Source organism: Marmota flaviventris, chromosome 3 (genome assembly GCF_047511675.1).
Source record: "Marmota flaviventris isolate mMarFla1 chromosome 3, mMarFla1.hap1, whole genome shotgun sequence".
Taxonomy (NCBI): Eukaryota; Metazoa; Chordata; class Mammalia; order Rodentia; family Sciuridae; genus Marmota; species Marmota flaviventris.
This window is the reverse complement of record NC_092500.1, coordinates 15,962,145-15,983,354: the sequence shown is the minus strand read 5'-3', so window position 1 is coordinate 15,983,354 and position 21,210 is coordinate 15,962,145.

Here is a 21,210-nt window from a genome sequence, read left to right as displayed (position 1 = left end):
AAGTTCTGCTTCCTAGGATATTTCATGGGATCGTCATGAGGATTACACGAGATCATCTGTGTGAGTGCTTTGCACCCTGTCAGACCCAGACTAAAACCTCAGTGAGTGACACTAGCAGAAGAGGGTTTGTTCCACCTGCTGTGACCAAGGCTGGGGGACTCCTTTCCCCCGCTGGCAGGAGGGAAGGTTGGTGTGAAGGACACAGCTCCTCCTGACTTTAGCTCCCCACATGGAACAGAGCGATTATCTGACTGGGGAGAGCAGGAAGGGTGCCCAGAGCCAGCCCACCCAAGACCATCTCGGGCTGCTCTCCAGTGCACCACCCTCTGCAGGAATTCTGGCTTCTTCCTGGGGCCCAGGTGCGGTGCCTCGTGTGGGGAGAATAGGATTACCCACCTTCTCTGCCTGTTACTAGAGTTCACCGGAAGACAGGAGCCAAAAGGCTGCTGCACCTGAGTCTGAGCCACCCTCTCTAATTTTGCTTTATTAGCAATTAAGTGAATAACAAGGCTGACTCCTGGATTGGCCGCTCCAGAAAGTCGGAACTGGGGCAAAGTGAGATTATTAGGAATCTCAGATTAGAAGCTTATTTTGTATCATTTTTTATTATTATTCTACTAAAAGGTAACTTTCAAATAAAAGAGAAGCAGCCTTAATTGTGTGGAGTGTTGTGAGTAATGTGTCACATGAGCCTTCTTGGAAAGCCTGTCCAGTCTGTACCACTCCATAGTTCTGGAACTTGAAGCCCCTTGAGGCTATAAGTTCAAACCTTCCTTCTCTAATAGGGTCAACACCGTGGATATTTGTCATCCTTCCTGTGTCCGAAGAAGTCCCTATCCCGTGAAGCATACACAAGGTAGAGGTTACTATAGAAACGAGATGTTCCCAGCCCTTGCCACTGGGGTTCAGCCATGTTATCCAGTGTCCTCAATTAGCCACACCCATGTCACACTCAGACCCCGAAGCAGATCCCGCTTGAAGTCCATTTGGGAAAGACAATGGATATGTCTCCAATATTCAGAATCAGCCATGACAAATGTTGTGTCATTACTGTCCTGTGCTCGCCACCCTGTCATGTGGGCAATGAATGGGACAATACCTATGGCCACTTGGGCTATCAGTGAGGTCTCCCCTTGGTACTCAGTTCTGCAACAGAATTTTATTTCCGCCCACGTAGTCTCTAGGTCTATGGGGCCCTCCTAAAAGTTCTGTGTTTACTGAAGAGCCTTCTATTACTTCTATCTCTGCTTGAAAGAACCAGAATTTGCCTCCAGTGTTTGAAGCTAAGAACTCAGTAGGAGACAGCCGTGGCGAGCACGTCCCCCTGGGACCATAAGCAACGTGAAGGCAGAGGCCAAATCAAGCAAATGAAGCCCCCCAAAGGGGTAGCTTTCAGCAGGACAAAGCCTTGGGTCTGTTTGCTGTAAGGACTCTAGACTCAGAGATCCAGCCATGCTACAGTACACACAGCACTCACATAGTTTGTTCTCTCTCTCTCTCTCTCTCTCTCTCTCTCTCACACACACACACACACGAGGGAAGAAGGTTTCCCATGGTCTCTGGGCTGTAACACAGGAAGATGGCCACAAGCATTAATCCCAGCCTGACCCCCGGGGAAAGAGTTAAGGTCTCTTGTTACATCAAGAGGAAAAGAGAGACCCTTAACTGAGGCGTACGCTTCCTAGCTGTGAAGACAAGGATTGGTGGGCCCTGAAACCCCCATGGTCTCCCACAGAACTTTGGGTGCAGGAAGCCTTCAGTAAATGACCTATGATACTGACATGAATGAAGTGGAGAGGCAGCGGGCAGTGCGAGGTGGTAGAGGCCAACAGAGAAAACAGGGCTTCTGATGGCCCTTCATATCTCACCCTCAAACCAGCACTGAAATGGAACCTCCACAAGGAGCCTATTCCAAAAAAAAAAAAATCTCAGACATTCCTGCCATTTCAGCTTTATTGAATTACTACATAGTGAGCCGTGGAAACAGAAATCATGGGGAGACAGGAAATGCATTACTTGCATTTACCCATCTACTTCCACCACTCCTCTCCTAAGGACAGCCTTAAAACCTCTCCCTGCGAGCACAATCTACTTTATGTTCCAGCAGCCATCAACCCAACCATCCACTATCCTTGACTTCCTGCTCCCCCAAAAAGCCCTTCCTTTAAAGTTCAGTTGCCCAGATGTTGTGCAGAGTTTTCAGCAAACATCTTTGTGTCCTTTTGTTTGTCATTTCTGCATCTTCCAGGCAGTAGTTGGCCCCACTCGCTTTTTCGCTTCTATTCCAATCAACCAACCACAAAGGGGAGGAAATCATTCCCAAAGTTGGCACCAAACATCTGGATGACATGCAAAGAGTACAAATGACCCTGGAACCCAGACCCGGTGCTTTGCAGAGAGGTTGCATGTGCAAGATGCTTAACTGAGGGCAGCAGTCATGAGGACAAAAAGTATTTGGCCGTAGCTGGCAACTTTGCGTGCTTGGATGACAGAATAGAATTGGAACAGAACCTCTGGATCTGGACGGCCTGAGTTCAAACTCAGACCATGCAAGTACCAGCTGGATGACTTGAGCCCGTAATCTTTCTTCTCAAACTTTCTTTTCCATTGGCAGTATTAATACTGACCTCCAAGTCTATTGGCAGAGAAGCTTCAAGGAACAAAATGAGTCCAAAGGTAACCTAGAAAGTGTCACTTAGTTTTATTAGTTGAATCCTTGACCGAGGAATGCTGGAAAGGGACACACACTGTAATGGCTGAGCCAAAGGCAAAATGATAAGAGTCTGTCTCTTGCTTCCTGTCCTGTGAGAATTCCTTTGTTTTCTCACCCTCTCCTATTTCCCACAAGGTCTCTGCTGCTCTCTCTTCTCATTCTCAGTTAATGTTTGCAGGGATCCCCAGAAACCCCAGGTCCACAGCCATCTTGGTTGTAAGGATCTTGACCACCAGGTAACCCTGGTGTGCATCCCAAGCCTTACAGGGCAAATTCATTAAGATGGTCAACTGCACATGTTGTGCTAGGATGCTCAGACTGTATCTTAACCTGTTAATGGTTTTTGAAGAAGGCCAGATACATTCCAGTTGCCCAAGGTCCATCTTTGACTAACTTAGCATATACCCTGCTTCCTCCAGCCTTGGGGTGCAGGGATCCCCTTGTCTTGCTGCTGCCCGGGCCATGCTTCTGTCCATGAATCCCTGGGGAATTGCACTCCGAGCAGTCCTGGATCCATCCACCTTCTCTCTCAGCACCTTGCATCTCTGGCAATCAGTTCCTACCACCAGGGTTTTTCCAAACAACACTGAGCAGGGTCTCTCCTGAAACATGAATGACTGGCTGAGGTTTATCTTGGCAATGACTTCACTGTGATTCCTCCCAGGGGTATTGGGACTTTATTTCAATATAAAAAAGAGAAACTAACTGCTCTTCTGACTACCCAGAACCTCCACCAGGGTCCTGGGGGACATCCCTACAATGTCACTGAGCAGGTCTTGCCCACAGGATCATATTGAAGATTTGGAATAGAGAAAAGAAAGAAGAGGAAGAAGAAGGAGGAGGAGAAGGAGAAGGAGAAGGAGAAGGAGAAGAAGAGGAAGAGGAAGAGGAAGAAGAAGAAGAAAGCAAAAGAAAAACTAATGCCTGGAACACAGTAGGTGTTCCATAAATATTAAAAAACAAACAATAGAAAGGCCAGTGTCTGGAAAGGAAAAAAACAAAGCCTAGTTCCTGGGCACAGTGTGTAATAACAATTGCAATGCATCCCACTGTCATGGAGAACTAAAAAAATTAATTAAAAAAATAAAGAATATCTCAGGAAAAAAATCTTGGATGAATAAATGATAAAATTAATGAATGAGTGAGCAAATAAATTAAGAGCTTCACCCACTCACAAGGAAGAAAGAGGTACATTAGCAGGGTACCTCTGAGAAGAAGCCCACTGTAACAGCCAACTCCCCAGCTAGTCCTTTTTACCATAATCTCCAACAAGAATACCAATTGGTTTTTCACTAACTTAATCCTTATCTGCCTTCTTTCTAGAATATGATTCAAAAAGGGGGAGACCTTGATAATGATGGAGGACATGGTAACTTACAAAGAAAATGTCACTTGTCACTTTAACTTACAAACCATCATACCTCGTCCTGCCATCAGATATATATATATATACACACACACACACACACACACACACACACACACACACACATACATACCAGCGACACACACACACATACCAGCAACACACACACACACACATACCAGCGACACACACACACACACACACACATACATACCAGCAATTGAACCCAGGGGCACTTAACCACTGAGCCACATCCCCAGTCCTTTTTTTTTTTTTTTTTTAAGAGACAGGGTCTCCATAAGTTGCTGAGTCAGGTTTTGAACTTTCGATCCTCCTGCCTCAGCCTCCTGAGTCACTGGGATTACAGGTTTGGGCCACCGCGCCCAGCCTGTCATCAGCTATTTCTATGAGTGAACAAAGGAACCTCAACTTTTGCCTCTACCTGTGAAATTTCCCATGCCCACTGAAAAAAACAAACTATAAAACAGAACAAAATATATTATACAACTGTTTCCAGAAATTCCGAACAACACCCACATGGGACCATGATCCCCAGTATTTAGGGGTGGGGGGAATTAGGTAAATCCTACAATTGCTCCAGCTTAACTTCCAATCAGTTTCTGGATGGACGGACCAGGAGGATGAATCCAACCAGGTCAGGTGACAGAGGTCAAAGAGGCCAGTGTACCTGGATTTGGAGGCACAGGGTACTAAAGAAAGAGCTTCAGAAATCTGCATAGGGCCATTCTGGTCTTTAGGTGAATACTAATCTGTGCAAGTATAAGGCTGGACAAAAATACAACAGAAGACAAATCACCAGGCACTTGAACCAAACAATTCCAGAGCTGATCTACGAGGAGAAATAGTCAACTTTTCACCAACCAGAGTAAAGAGTTATTGCTGAATGGACAGGGAAGTTAATAACACCTAAGAGTTTATACCTTAACAGTGGGGCTAACTTAGCACTGAGTGGAGAGGTTAACTATTTAAAAATATCAAAATTAGCAGGGTGAAGTGGTGCATGCCATCTCAGTGGCTCAGGAGGCTGAGGCAGAAGGATTGCAAGTTCAAAGCCTCAGCAACTTAACAAGGCCCTAAGCAACTTTGTAAGACCTTGTCTCAAGATAATAAATTTTTTTAAAAAAAAAGCTAAAGATATGGTTCAGTGTTATGCACCCCTAGGTTCAATTGCTGGTACCAAAAAAAAAAATCAAAATTGAGTATCAAAAGAATTAAACTGAACTGCAAATAACTTACTTGTCAATATAAAGTTTAAGACTTGAAAAGGATATAACAAGATACAACAAGATACTCTAAAATGCACAATGCCCAGCACAGAATGAGAAAATTAGTAGATGCAACAAGAACAACTGATTCACAAAAGAGGGAAATCAATCACCAAAAAAATATACAAATTATAAACAGGAATGAATTGTCTGTCAAGGACTCAAAACATCAGTGTACATAAAATAAGCAAAGATTGAAATAGAAAAGTGACCAAAATGAAGAGATACATACGCACATATACCACATGGAACTTTTAGGGATAAAAACACACAATGCCTAAAATAAAACTTGAGTCTACGAATTAAGAACAGAAGAAACACTAGGGGAAAAAAAATAGCACAGCATACTTGTACCAAGTGATCTATAAGGAGGGGAAGGAAGAAGGGGAAAATAATTTAAAAATGTGAATTCATAATGGCAAATTTTGAATCCAAATTTTGAAAATCCAAATTTTTGATGAAAACTATAAACTTCAGAGTTGTCAAAAGTTCGATGCAGAAAAACAGGAGAAAATGAAAACCTGATCAAGAAAAATTCCAATCAAATTGCTGCACAGAACCAGAGGCCTGTTGTAAACAGAGAACACAGAGAAAAGTGATGGCAGGCTTCTCATCAGAAACCACGCAAACTGGAGGTACAGAATGATTTTGGGGGGGACAAAATTGTTACCTGAAATTTAATAGTCACTGAAAATGTCCTTTAAACATGAAGTTGAAATAAAAATTTTTAAAGGCCCACAAAAGCTAAAAAGAAGTTGTTGACCTTTACAAGAAGAAATGTCAGCAGGTCTTCAAGAAGAAGAAAAATGGTACAGGGGAAATCCAGATCACAAAGGAGTGAAAACACAGCAAATATGAGATTGTGGACAGTATAGAAGATATTTCCTCCATTTATATATTTTTGTTTTAGTTGTAGATGGTTATAATATCTTTAACTTATTTATTTTTCTGTGGTGCTGAGGATCAAACTCAGTGCCGCACACTTGCTAAGCAAGTGTTCTAGCACTGAGCTACAACCCCAGCCCCTCCTCCATCTATTTTCAAGATAATTCTGTTTATTTTGTTTAAAAGATCATTTAAAAGGTAATAATTTAAAACAAACAACAGTCACAATGTCTTGTGGGGTCTAAAACATAAGCAAAATGTATGATAAGAATAACAGGGGAAATGAAAGTGTACCATGACACGATGTTCCTCATTATGCATGAGGTAGCATAGTATTATTGACAGTGGATAGTGATAAGTTAAAGATGGGTATTGTGAGCCCTGGGGCAAAGCACTGAGGAATAGTTAATACCCAAACCAGTAGAGAGAGAGTAGAATGCTTAAAAAAACTCTCAACTACACCAAAATAAGACAGGAAAAAAATGGGGTAAAGGAGCCAAAACACAAAGTGAAAGATGGTAGATTTAAATTCATATATCAGTAATGACATTAAGTGGTCTTAATAGCCCCCATTAAAAGGAGGACATTTTCAGACTGGATGAAAAGCAATACCCAACTATATTCCATCTCTTGGAAGCCCACATTAAAATAAAAGCATGGATTAGACACAAATTAAAGAATAAAAGCAGGGCACAGTGACACACACCTGTAATCCCCAGGAACTAGGGAGGCTGAGGAAGGAGGATCACAAGTTTGAGGCCAGCTTTAGCAAATAGCAAGATCTTGCCTCAAAATAAAAAATAAAGGGGTTGGGGATATGGCTTAGTAGTAGGGCACCCCTAGGTTCAATCCATAGTTCTGAGGGGGTGGGGGGACAAAAAGGCTATTACTGTGCAAACACTAGTCATATACATGCTAGAATGGCCATGTTATCTTCCCACTTCATTGAAAGTAGTATTTATTACTTGATTTATAATGTTGAAGCATTAGTTTAACAAGGATACCATCACTATCATAAATGTCTGCACCTTATAGCTCAGCTTCAAAATAGAAGAACAAGCTGAATAAGCCAGGTAAAGTGGTGCATGCCTGTACTCCCAGCAACTTTGGAGGCTGAGACACGAGGATCATAAGATTGTGGCCAGCCTCAATAATTTAGTGAGGCCCTAAGCAACTTAGCAAGACCCTGTCTCAGAATAAAAAATTAAAGGCTGGGAATGTAATTCAGTGGTAAAGTACCCTGGGTTCAATCCCCCATATCCCTCAAAAAATAAAATTAAAATTAAAAGAATAAGGGCAGTAGATAATTCCATAATAATAGATAGATGCTTCAAGAGGTTCTTCTTTGTTGACAGAAGAAAAGCACCAAAATTCAGTAACCATCTGTACTTAACTGACACTTACTAGATCAATAGTACAACAGCTGAATAGTCTTCAACTGAACCTGGAACATTCATTAAGTTAGACTAGACATTAGGAATAAAACTAGTTTCCATGAAGTCAGAAGGATTCAAACTAAACAGTGCTACTCTATCATGGAATTAACTTAAAAATCAATAACAGAAAGTTATCTGGAGGAAAAAACCCAAATATTGTGAAATTAGACCACACAATTTTAAATAACCCATAGAGAAAAGGAAAAAAAATCAACAAGGGTATCAGAAAATATTATAACCAAATGAAAATTAAAACACAACATGTCAAGATCTGTGGGATGCACCTTGAGCAGTTATGAGACAAAAACATGCAGCTTTCAACACTGATATTTGGAAAGAAGGATCAAAATTGATGACCTCAGCTTTTTAAAGTCTGCAAAAAAGAAAAGAAACACCAAATTAAACCCCATGTGGAAGGGCTGGGGTTGTGGCTCAGTGGTAGAGCGCTCACCTAGCATAAGCAAGGCCCTGGGTTCAATCCTCAGCACCACATAAAAATAAATAAAATAAAGGTATTGTATTCAACTACAACTAAAAAATAAATATTTAAAAAAACCCAAGTGGAAGGGGAAAATAAATGTTGTTTTAAACAATATTTTAAAAATGGATTAATCCAAAATTTTATTCTTTGAGAAAAAAACAATAGAATTGATAAAATTGTAAGAAAACAGGGAGTGGGAGAGAGGGAAAGAGATAGGAAGAGGGAGAATGAAAAAAATGTTAAGAAACAAAGAAGGTTATCACTAGAAATCCAATAAAAATTAAAAAGGAAAATAATAAAGTCTTAAGGAAAAAAATCATGCCAAAAATTGAGAAAACCTAAATGCTTCAGACTAATTCCTTGACAGGCATGTGTCATCAAAAGCAACTCAAGAGGAAACAGAAACCTAAATAGCTCTAGAGCAAGCAGAGGAATTCAACTCATAATTTAAAACCTTTCCACGTGAAGGAAATTCCAGGTCCAAACAGCTTCACTGGAAACGAAACCAAGTATTTTATGAAGAAATAATACCAGGCGAGGGGAGCAGCAGCTCAAGATACAGCGCTGGCCTCGCCTGCACAAGGGCCTAGGTTCAATCCCCTGCACCAGAGAAGGTAGGAAGAGAGACGTAATAACACCAGTCCTACACAAAGGCTCTGGTCAATAGGAAGGAAGAGCACAAAGCCCAACCCATTTTAAGGTCAACATTATGCTGATAACAAAACCAGACAAAGATGTAACAAAAAGGAGAGAGACAGAAAGAGATCTATTAACCAATATCTCACATTTAAAAAAAATCCTTTAAAAATATTAGCAAATCAAAATCCAATGATACATAAGGAGAACAACACAACATTGATAATGTGGAAATTATCCTAGGAATGCAAGGTTGGTTTAATATTCAAAAAATCAATCAATACAATCACCTACTAAAGGAGAAAAAGAATCATATAGTCATTTTAATACATTCAAGGAAAGTACTTGACACGCTTCTACAAGTATTTATAACAACCACAACAAAACACTTCTCAGCAAACTTGGAATAGAGAGGAACTGTTAGAGTCTGTAAACAAGTCAGGATGGCGCCTGGCAAATGTTAGAGTCTGTAAACAAGTCTGGATGGCGCCTGGCATTTTGCCAGAGGGAATGGTTTGTGAAGTAACTCCAGCGAGCCATTAAGTGTGGAGATTCCTTATTGGTTGACTGATGTATCTAGTTTATGCTAATTAAGATAAGCTGTGTGGAATGTATAAATACCTCTGTTGTCCTACAATAAACGGCTCCTACTCCTGCGGCTCCTACTCCTGCTGTATCAATCGACACAAGTCGTTCGTCACCCCCCCGTTATTTTGCTGCAGCCAGACTGTGGCAAGGAACTTCTTCCACCTGGTAAAGGGCATCCATAGCTACCATGCTTAAGGGTGAAAGACAAGTGTTGTCCTTCAAGTGCAGGAACAAGGCAAAGATATTCACTCACTCTGTATTGATTCAACACCATATTGAAAGTTCCAGCACTAAATGTGTTTTGTTATAATGAGGCAAGGAAAGAAAGAAAAGGTTAATAGATTAGAAAGAAAGACGTAGAACACACTTTATATGTAGAAAACCCAGCCATATACAAAGAAAATTCTAAAACTTCAAAAGACTACTAAGGACTATTAAGTGAATTTAACATAGTCATAAAATTAAACTATATTTTTCCATTTTTTTTGGTGCATTGTAGTAATAGATAATGGTGTGATTTACTGTTACATATTTGTAGATGCACACAACAGTAAAACAAAATAATCTGGCCAATATCATTTCATGGTATTTCCCCTCTCCCTCCCCTCTTGCCTCCCCCTTTCCTCTACCTCGGCTCCTTATCTCCCTTAGATTTTCATGAGATCCCCCTGGAACTTTCTCTTTCTTTTTCCTCTCCAGTTTCCACCTATCAGAGAAAACGTGGGACCCTTGACTTCCTGAATTTGAATTTGTCTTATTTCACTTAACATAATGGTCTCAAGTTCCATTTTCCTGCAAATGACAGGATTTCATTATTCTTTAGGATCAAATACACCTCCATTGTGTATGTATATCACATTGACTTTACCCATTCAGCCACGGACAAACACCTAGACTAACCGCACAGACTTTGGCTGTTGTGAATTGTGCAGCTACAAACACGGGTATGCACGTATGTCCATCATAAGGATGTCTTTAATTCTTTAGGATAGATACCCAGGAGTATTATAGCTCCATCACACGGTGGTTCCATTCTTAGTCTTTTGAAGAAGCTCCATACTGATTTCCATAGTGGAAAATGCTGAGGGAAATTAAAGACACAAATAAGTAGCCTACAAATTGCGTGACTTAATACTGTCAGCATGTCATGTCATTGCTCCACAGATGATGCATAGATTCATTTTAATCACAGTCAAAACCTTAGGCTGGTTTGTAGAAATGAACAAGTGAATTCTGAAATTTATTTGGCAATACAAAAGAACTGAAAGATCCAAAATAATTTTTAATAGAGGAAAAAATTATGAGACTTCAAGATTTGCTATAAAGCTCCAGTAACCTACAGTGTGATTTTGGCAAAATGGTTGCTAAATTACTGACAAAGAACAAAGGGTCTAAAATAGACCCCACACATCCAGGCTTAAGTTTCTGACAAGAACTACGTCAGTCTAATAGAGAAAGTGGTGTGGTGTCACTCCTGCGATGGGGAACCCCACGGCGGCCAGAGGCGGTGAATTACGGACACTTACAGTAACACAGAGGGATCTCAAAAATACTGTGCTGAATTGAAGAAGGGAGACGGGCAGGACTCGAGAAGACATGCTTCCATGCATGTGAAATGGATCATCTAGCCCAAAGTGACCGAAAGCAAGTTAGCCTTTTGGCTGCAGCCAAAAAAAAATTGCATTAACTGCAAAGGGGCATCAGAAAAACTTGGTGTGTGATGCAAATTTCCTATGTAATGATTGTGGTGGCAGTCACACTGGTGTCTATATTTTCAAAACTCCTCAAAACTGAACACTTTAAAAAGGGGCGTGTTTTATGGTAGGTAACTTCCGCTTCCTGAAAGGCACACATACATAACCTCCTCGTAGTTATATGCAGACTGGGAATAATAATACTATTTTTTTGTACTAGGGATTGAACCAGGGGTGCTTAACCACAGAGTCACATTCCCAGCCATTTTTTTTTAGCTATTCTATTTCTTTTTTCTTTCTTTCTTTCTCTTTTTTTTTTTTTTTTTTTGAAAAAAGGTTGTTGCTGAGGGCCTTGCTAAGTTGCAAATTTGACCTTGCAATCCTCCTGTCTCAGCCTCCAGAGCCACTGGGATTACAGGCGCACACCACAGTGCCTGGCATACTATCATTGATAGTAGTAGCATAGTAGTAGTGCTAGCAGTCGTATGGATTGTTGTGATAAAGAAAAAGAAGAAAATGCAGGCCCAAGTCCAGTAAAATCCAGAATAAAAGAGGACCACTCCATGACAAGTGCCCACCTGCTCCAACCTGCTTTGTGTGTTCATCACATCACCGTCCGACATGGTGCAGGATTTGTGTGTTGTCTGCCGCCTTTGCTCATCCCTAGAGTGGTCTTCCTGGGGGCCAGGACCACCTCTAGTCCCCACTGAATTACCCTACACCTCCAACAGCACTTGTAGCAAATATTGTTTGAGTGACTCAATTAATAAAGCGGGGCAAAAAGCATTTCTTATAAGGGGCAGATGTCTACGGCCATACCACCCTGAATGCGCCCGATCTCGTCTTATAAGGGGCAGAGCGCTTCTGAGCCTAAAAGCAATAGGGAGCAGGACTGTCAAAATGAGCCAAAATACACCTGCTACTTATGCAGTGAAAATCCAGGGGCCTTGGAGAAGCTATTTCCACTTGCACAGCATTTGGGAAGAACAGCAGGGGGCTGGGCCTCACCAGAGCCAAATTTGATATTTCCAGAAACTTTTTTAGCTGGTTGGTACCACATTAGTATCTTGAAATTGGCCATCATGGGCGTATCTACGTCACAGAAATTGGCACATCCTACAGATACCAGTGCTATCTCCTCACATCCTGGCCCTGCCACCCAGATGCTCTGACCCCAGAGAGCTAGGTGCTAAGCATTGGCCAGCACACCCCTCGCAAGGGCTATAGCGCTCAGGACTCTCTTAAAGGGGTTTCCATGACTTACTCTTCCAACGAAGTCTTCTTAAGAGGCACAGAACGCACATCAAGTGGAACCGACCCGGTTGACTGTTTCTTTTCTCCTCTCCACTTCGTCTCCTGTGATTATCCCTTAGGAGGACTCCAAGAACAGTGTTCGAACATCACTGACCCAATCCACCCCTCCCTTGGCAGACGAGGGAAATGGAGTCCAGAGGGGGAAAATAAATGGATTAAAATCCCAAACAGCAGAACCGAGAGCCCCTGACTCTGGCTCAGTGTGGGCATCTATGCTGGACCAAGCCCGCCAGCTTCTTATGGCTTGAAAGGATGGTTCTCAAACCTGGTGTGTTTGGCACCAGGCCAGACAAGGAGACCATCCAGGTGGGCAGAGGGTGTGGGCTGATCCAGGGGTCCATGCCAGAAGATGCCATGGTGGTCACACTCAAGGAATGAGCATGAAGCTAAAAATGAAGGCAAAGCAAGAGAAGGCAGAGACGGCTTGGCAGGGAGGAGAGGGAGAAAGGAAGCCGCGGGGTGCAGGCTGTGGGCTGCCAGCAACCTGGCGGGCACTGAGTGCATCCCTGGGATCACAGGGAGACCGCCCAGTGTGGAAGACACAGGACAGGCAGACCCTCGTGGAAGCACTGACGGCAACTGCACTGGAGCCTTGGGGAGCACTCGCCTCTTCTGATCTCCACTCCATTGGGCGTCCTCTTCCAATCAGGAGCCAACGTGGCCTCACGTTCCACCATTCCAAACCCCGAAGGTACCTGAGTGTGAGGCTACGGGTTGTTCCTCTGATCCCTAGCCTTCCATGTCCCTTCACTCCATCATGATGGCATCCCGCTCTATGCGTTTATGAGCAGTCAGTCCAGGCAGGGCCCCCGGCCAGGGACCATCTGCACTTCACAGGGATGGAACCCACAGCCAGGGCTCCTCTGGAGCAGACCAGCGGGGCCAGTTCTGAGGTCTGCATCTGGCTTTCTGCTTTGCACACAGGCTTTTGTCTGGGCTCCAAAGCCTGATGGCTGAAGCTTCTGGAATGCCCTCGGCACTGCTGAATCAGATGTTTTTCAGCTTCAGTGATTCACAAATTCCAATCTGCAGAACTTTCTCGGGCTAGCTGTTCTTTGGAGCCCTTTTCTCCAGCTGCCTCTGAAATGGACTGCCCCCAACCCTTGGTTTCGCAGGACAGCGAGGTGTTCCTCTGGAGGACCAACTTGAGCCAATGCCTGGGACATCCCCCTGTTCTGGGCTGGGAAGACCGGGTGCTGTGCTGCTTCCTGTGTGATGGAAATGGCCAGGTGCCTGACCCCAGGCCAGTCTGCACAGCCCAGCCCGGCATCCTGTCTCCACGTGGCTCTGAGCAGATTGCTGTGAGCTGGGGCACAGGAAAGAGTACATGGAGCCTTGTTGGGCTATATGAATACACAGCTTTGAGCTCAAGGCTCCTGACCCTGAAGGCCCCGGGTCCCCTCTAGTGAGTTCTGAGCCATTACAGATGCTCATGGAGAAAGATGAGCCCTTTCACCTTACTCCACCCCAGAGTGGCTACAAAACTCAAATCATTCCACTAATCCACTCGTTAGAGCTGGGTCTTCTAGAAGGTGACATCCGTGGGAGTAAGGGGCAGTTGTTCTGCTCTCCATATTTCTTTGGAGAATGTACTAACTTGGGCCAGTGTCTTCCTTCCTGATCTGCTCAGATCCTGCAGGAAAATGCTTTTTATATGAACAGGGATGGTGACAGGCTAGGGCTCATGGTCAAGGAGACTGAGTCGCAGCAGGATCATCACAGATGCTCAACAAAGCAATTAACAGCATGAGCTCAGAAGGAGGTCAGCCAGGCCCATATTTGAATCCAGCTCCATATTTCAGAGTTGGGCGATTTGGGCAAGTTACTGCACTTTCTCAAAGCTGTTTCCGCCTCTGTACAAATGGAGATAAGGGAACATTAAAAGAGATGATATACATTTTAAAGGGCAGGCACAGAGTACTGCTCAGGAAGTCCTTGATTAATACAAACAATAATCCCTTTTCTTTGTGCTGAGAGCTCCTTATGGGAAGCAAAAATAAGCTGAGACAGAAATATTATAAGTGTTCCTCTGATGTCATTTTATTTTCCATGTTTCAGGTTCTATAGACAGGAAGACTGTCCGTGAAGCTCGTTGGGGCTAGTGGGATATGGGAATAGCCGACACACACCACAGCCAGCCCTGATCTTTAAAGGTTCCAGCATGTGCTGTCTCTCAGTCACAGAGTCACACATGTAGAACCCTGTGATGGCAGAGACGAAGCTGGGAGAAGCTCAGGTACCCGTGGGCCTACTTGAAAGCCACATGAAAAGAGAGCCACCCGACATGTACTGGACTTAGTGAAAGGAAGAGACGATTGCTTTCTGTATTAGACCACTGACATTTTGGGGATTATTTGTTACTTCAGCATAACAGAGCCTATCCAGACTAATTCACCAACAAAAAAAACTAGCACAGAGTGTGGGCCAAAGAATGTAGGCCAAGATGTAATGAATATTCACTCATTCCCCAGTCAGGCAGAGATGAGCACCATGAACTTTTCATCAGGAGAAAAATAATTGTCACGATTTTAAAGTAAATTTAATTGCTATCCTCCCCTACAATCTCATAATGGAATCAGACAATGGTACTCTTACGGGCAGATCTAGTGACACCAAAACATTATTCTGAACTTTGTGTGTCTTCATATAACATCACTGCTGCTCCATTTCCAGGCCTCAAGCTTTGCATGATTGTGTTGTGGATTAAAAACATCCTTTCCATAAATTTCAATAAATTGGCAGTGAATTTTTGCAATGGAAACATATTCTCATTTAAAATTGCACATCACAGCATATGTCTCGTCTGGGGACCACCTGTTGAAGGAAGCCGCCATTTGTAATTAAGGATCCAAAGTCATAAATGATCACAGTCAGACCATACTAGACTGTGGCCACACATGTTTAACAAAACACCATGCTCCCTGGACTGTGATTTTCCTATGTCAACGAACCAGAAATTAACCCTGCAAAACTGTGTTTTGAAGACCCCAGGACCTTGGCACATACAACTCCCTCTGCCTGGAGTGCTCTCTTCCTATGGCTAGTTCTTTATCTTCAGATCTATGACCAGAGTTTACCTCCTCTGAGATGCCTTCTTTGACAACACTTTCCACGGGAAGTAACCTCTCCCTTCTCTATCCCTGCACCCCATTCATTTCCTTCACAGCACTTATTTCTACATGTAATTTGGGATATTTTATTCATTTACTTGTTTATTGTGCACTTCTCCCACCAGACCTTAGTAACCATGAAATCTATCCCACCTTTAGGATTCCAGGTAGATGAGCTTTATTTTTATTTTATTTTTTTTAAAGAGAGAGTGAGAGAGGGAGAAAGAGAGAATTCTAATATTTATTTTTTAGTTATCGGCGGACACAACATCTTTGTTTGTATGTGGTGCTGAGGATGGAACCCAGGCCGCACGCATGCCAGGCAGGCGGCTACCGCTTGAGCCACATCCCCAGCCCAAGATGAGCTTTATTAATAAAGCCCAGGTAGTGTTTTAACCAATTTCAGTTGAATTTTATGATTTTATAGATGACCTTCTAACAAATATATCTACTTTATGTAGTATTACTACTGTTGTCTTCACTGGGGTCAGCCATATGAATTTAAAATCTTATATGTACCAGGCACTGCTCCATACTTTATTTAATGTAATCATTGTAGTAACTCTAAAAGTTAGGGATTGCTTAATGCTGTTTTATAGTTGAGTATATTAATGCTAAAATCCTGTAATTAACGTGGGTTACTCCTTGTCCGTTCTGCATCCCTTTGATGGATCTGCATTCCCAGTGTGTGATTCTAAAGGAGATGTCATTCAAGTACACCACAAAATACTAGGCACATGATCCACACTGGCCAATCACAGTGCCTCTTCCCCTGGACTCTGACTGGGCCAGAAGGAGCCATGTGACCCAAGGAAAGCCAATCACAGTCCTTCCTTGTTCCATAACAATTAGGACAGTAAGAACCCCCTGACTCCAGATGACATTCTAAAAGGATCTCATAAACTTACTGTGGCTAAGAACTATCTTGCTACTCCATGGAGAGATCCTAAGAAGGAAGTTCACAGTGAGAGTGAATGATGCAGCCAATGACTTCCCTTGAGCCCCTGGATCCAGCTGTGCCTGAGACATAATTCTTGGAGTTTTTAGTTCTGTGAAGCAGAAATTCCTCTTGGTACTTAACATGGTCTGAGTGAGTTCCTGCCACTTGTCACCACAGATGCAGTGAGTATCATGCAGAAGTTCAGCAAATGTTTTCTCAATTTTCCTCCTTTAAGTAACCACTGTCCATTAACTCCACCAACAGTTGACAATATGTCAACCTCTGCCACTATGGTCACCCCATTCCCTTATTGACCTTCATACCTCCCATTTGGTCCAGCCACTGAGCTGAGCTCAAGCAGCTCCCTTGGTCTGGATGCAGAATTATGTCTTTCCAAAAGGTCTCACTTTCCAGCCCCTTCCTCAGCAAATGACTGCCCCGGTAATAATGGCAGAGACTGCAGCGAGAATTAAGAGTCTGCAGATCAGACACGTTGCCTTTAAATACATGTCAAAAAGTCAATGCATATTGCCCTGTAATAAAGAGGATTACTATTTCCCATTCATAATGAGCTTTAGACTCAAGATATAATAGGTAACTTCACAGAAACTCTCTCATTCCTTAGGATCCCTGTTAGAAATCGGTAAGAGAACAATTAATTGGACAGTTGAGAAAACTGAGGCCCAAGGAGTTGTAGCAATTCAACTCAGTAAGGTCAAGTCCAGACTGGAATTGGAACCTTTCCATTGCAGCCCACCATGAGAGGCACCGACATGTTCTGATCCAGTAGGCCACCATCATCAGCATCCTCTCCCCAGTCCTTGATGATACCCAGCACCTGGTCAACTTAGCCAATGAAGTTCCATCAGATTAGCTTGCCATATAAAATATGGGGTGCCTTGTAAAATCTGAATTTCAGGTAATGAATTTTTTTCAGTATAAACATGGTCCAAATATTGGATGGGGTACACTTACACTAAAAAATTACTCATGATTAAATAGGAGACCAGTGAATTAGAAGGAAATGAAAGAGAGGAAGGAGGAATGGGAAAAGGGAAGAACAGTGGGATGAATCTGACCCAGCTTTCCTACGTACATACATGAATACACCACGGTGAATCTCGCCTTTTTGCATATCCATAACACAGTAATTTTAAACAACTATAAATGAATAGAAGAAAGGTCAGCAGAAAGGGAACGAGGGGAGGGAAGAGCAGAGAAATAGGAAGTACTGGGGACTGAATGAGAGCAAATGATATTCTAGGTATAATTATATCTAAATGAACCCTAATATTATGTTTAACTAAAATGCACTAATTAAAAAATGCCCTCAAAAATTATTCATGATTTACCTGGAGTTCAGATGTCACTGGGCATCCTGTAGTTTTGTTTGCTATTGTGCTGTGACTGAGGTTCTTCCAGAAGATGAACTGTCATCTCTTTGCAAAGTCAGAGTTTGCTTGCACAGACCTGGAAACACCACCCCTGGGTGCAGAGCACAACTCTCACGTCAGGGTAGAATTTGGTTCCATTTGATAGGATGGCCAGGATCCAGGGACTCCTCAACCTCACCCTACTGCTCATTCTTTCCAAGAACTTTCTAGGGGGTCCATTCATGTAAGAAATGGTGGCAAAATGAGACTGGAGATGCTATTATAAGCACAACAGTGGCCGCTTCTAAGAAGACATAGCCATTGCTCTTGACCCTGATCAATCAAGTTAACAATCCGTCTGCCCTGGGAGAAGAGGACAGTGCTTGGGAGGGGGTGGGCAGGGAAGCTCAGGAGCACACTGGCTAAGTGGTTAGCTTTCGATGACACTGAAGGACCCTGGCCATTCACCCCTCTTGGAAACTATAACCGAGAAGATGTCAATTGGGAAATTATTGGGCAAGTCAAGGTGGTCACACAACCAGGGAGGAGAAACGTGAAACATGTGACCACGCTCATCTGATGTTCCTCCAGGAGACCAGAAAAGGACACATGTGCTGTCATTTCTTTGGCCAGACTTTTCTTGCATGGATCCAGCAGAGCATGACTCTCTCCCGCTGGTGCTAGGGTAGGGTTGGATGTCGTGTGACATTAAGGAGAATAAAGCCGGTGTGGAAGGAGCAGGAGAGAGAGGATCGGGTTCTCCAGGCTCCCATTGCTCTCCAGCTTTGGTTCCAGCACGTGGCGGGCTGCGGTCCCTTCTGAGGACTCTGAATAAACTCCCCCTTGGTCACTGAGCCCACCTGGGTCGATTTCCAGGACTTCCACCCACTGTGTCACTTCCTTGACTGAGAAAGACGAGTAAATAAAGAAGCAAGTCCCAGTTCAGTTCGTTGCCATTTATTTAATTTAAAAATAAAAACAGAAACAACCAAAAAAAAAAAATAACAAAACAAAAAATCCGTTTCCAATGAAAAATACAAACACTTTGGGTGGTTATCCAGCTTTTTTTTTTTTTCCTCCCCATAGGCTGTTCTCAAACCAATCAAACGAGTGAAAACCAATTTTGACTGGAGCCGTAAAGCACTTTGCACCAATTAAATTACACCAATATATTATTATAATACCTTTGAAATGCCTTTCAGACCAATAAATTAAAAAAAAGACAAATTCAAATTAAAAAGTCAACTTTTTATTACCAAAAAAATAGAAATTAAATAAAAAGTCACAACACGGATTCTTTTTTTTTTTTTTTTTTTTTTAATGTGCAGTCAAGTTTCTCCTTCTCTCTCTCCCCTTTTTTTTTTTTTTTTTTTTTCTTTTTCTCCTAGGAATGATACCATGCCAGTAAATCCCTACAGAACATTTCCAGTTTGGCAATAAGCAGTCAGTCGATCATTCACATTTGTATTCAAGACAGCAGGCCTGGGCAAAACGCCTGAATTTCACCCTGGAAAGTGCTCCTCGAAGAAGCAGCACCTGGTAACAGGGATGGAAATTCAGAGGGTACTTAGTATTTTCCTGTTGCCTGGGGTCTTGAAGCACTTCCTGAAAACTGATCTTGCCTTGAAATTTACCTGTAAAAAGAAGTATAATTCTACCCCTTTGGCAGATGTGTAAACTAAGACGCCAAAAAAAACCCACAGAGGCAAGGAAGGACCAGGAGAGCGGACGTCCCATCTCCTGCTTCCAAAGCAGGTCATCAAACTGTCCTCGCCTGTGACTCCATGGAAATGGTCCAAGCACAACTTCTTTGGCTGGGGACTGGCTGGTGGGGTGACAGAGCTTGGTCAGGAAGCAGAGCTTTCAAGAGTTTTTCCTTGAAAGGAGAGCTGACATCACATCCAGAAACCAGAGGATGTCAGAAGAATGTCGGAACTGGACAGAGCCTGAGAGACCAACCAACCCCACCCACCCTGCAGCCCTGCTGAAGAGGAGAACAGCCCCCCACGCGGCAGTGCCCAAGGCCACCAGCCATCTAGCGGCAGACCAGGTCTGGACTCCGAGTCTCTGCCTCTGAAGGGAGGATATCCTTTGCCACGATGCACCAAGTTTATTGACAAAGGAGAACATGCAGGTGTTTGGGAGGCAGGAGCAGAATGATTTTCCTTAATAGTGTCATTTTCACTTAAAGATTAGAATCATGGAAAATGCTAAGCAGATGCAATCACTTGGCAAAAGGGAAAAACACATTGGCCGGTAAGCAGGTGGGTGTTAACACCTAAGTCACACGCCAGCTGTCAGCGAGGCCGGGTGTGATCTGGGGCCAGCAGTTTGGCAGGAGAGGCTGGTCAGAAAAGACTATAGATCAGAGGCCAAGATAGAGATAGAGATAGATAGATAGATAGATAGGTAGATAGATAGATAGATAGAGTGCTCAGAGGCTGCAGGATGCCCTCCACGCACCCCCATGCTCCCAAACACAACTCGCCCTCTATAGATCTTTGTCCCTTTTAAACTCTACTGGAGTTGAGAAAGGGGTGGAACTGAATGAAAGGAAACTAAGCAGCTTCTCATAGCACATGGCTCAGCCCGACCTGAAGGAAAGCACAAGCCAGAACCATCTCCGGAAGGCAAGGGCGATGTCATCCTAATGAATGTTCTTAGTGAATTCTGGTTTTTCTAACGGTATCCCAAGATCAGTCCTCACGGCTGTTAAGTGGCTATGAAACCAACCACCTTGAAATAAGGATTCTGATTTTCCTAAGCCTCTAGAAACTAGAGTCATCCCAGAGAGACGGGTAATTTCAGAGACTGTACCCTCGAGATGTCCCCTGTGGGAGTGCTTGTCAGCTATGATCTGGCTTCCCAATGCGCTCAGGGAGTCCTGCCACCTCTCTTCTGCCTCCTCCAGAACCATCTGGATGACTCCTAAAGAAATATTCTTCTCCTCTCTGCTTCCTTCTCACCCATTCGGCTCTTCTGACACCTTATTCGTTTAAATGGATCAAACTTTCTTTCTCCCTAAAGCCCAGGAGTTGGTGTCAAAGTTCAAAACCATGACAGAATACTTAGATTTGGGGAATAAAGCACCTTCTGTCTGACTTTCCTTTCTTCATCCAAATATTCCACCTACGGGCTAATTCCCAGAAGCAAACTCCTCCACCTTGAGGGTTCTCTACTGGGTGCATGGGAGATCACTTGCTATCTGTGGACAGAGCCAGTAACTGAGCCAGGCAGTCATCCTTTAGAGACTGTGGACAATGTCACCTCCAATCCAAAGCAAAAGGCAGCGTTCCAGTTACTATTACGACATGAGAGAAGAGACAAGCTGCCCCTTGCAAGTGAACTTCCTCTTCCATTCAACTGTGCAAAGGCCACAGAAGGCCTT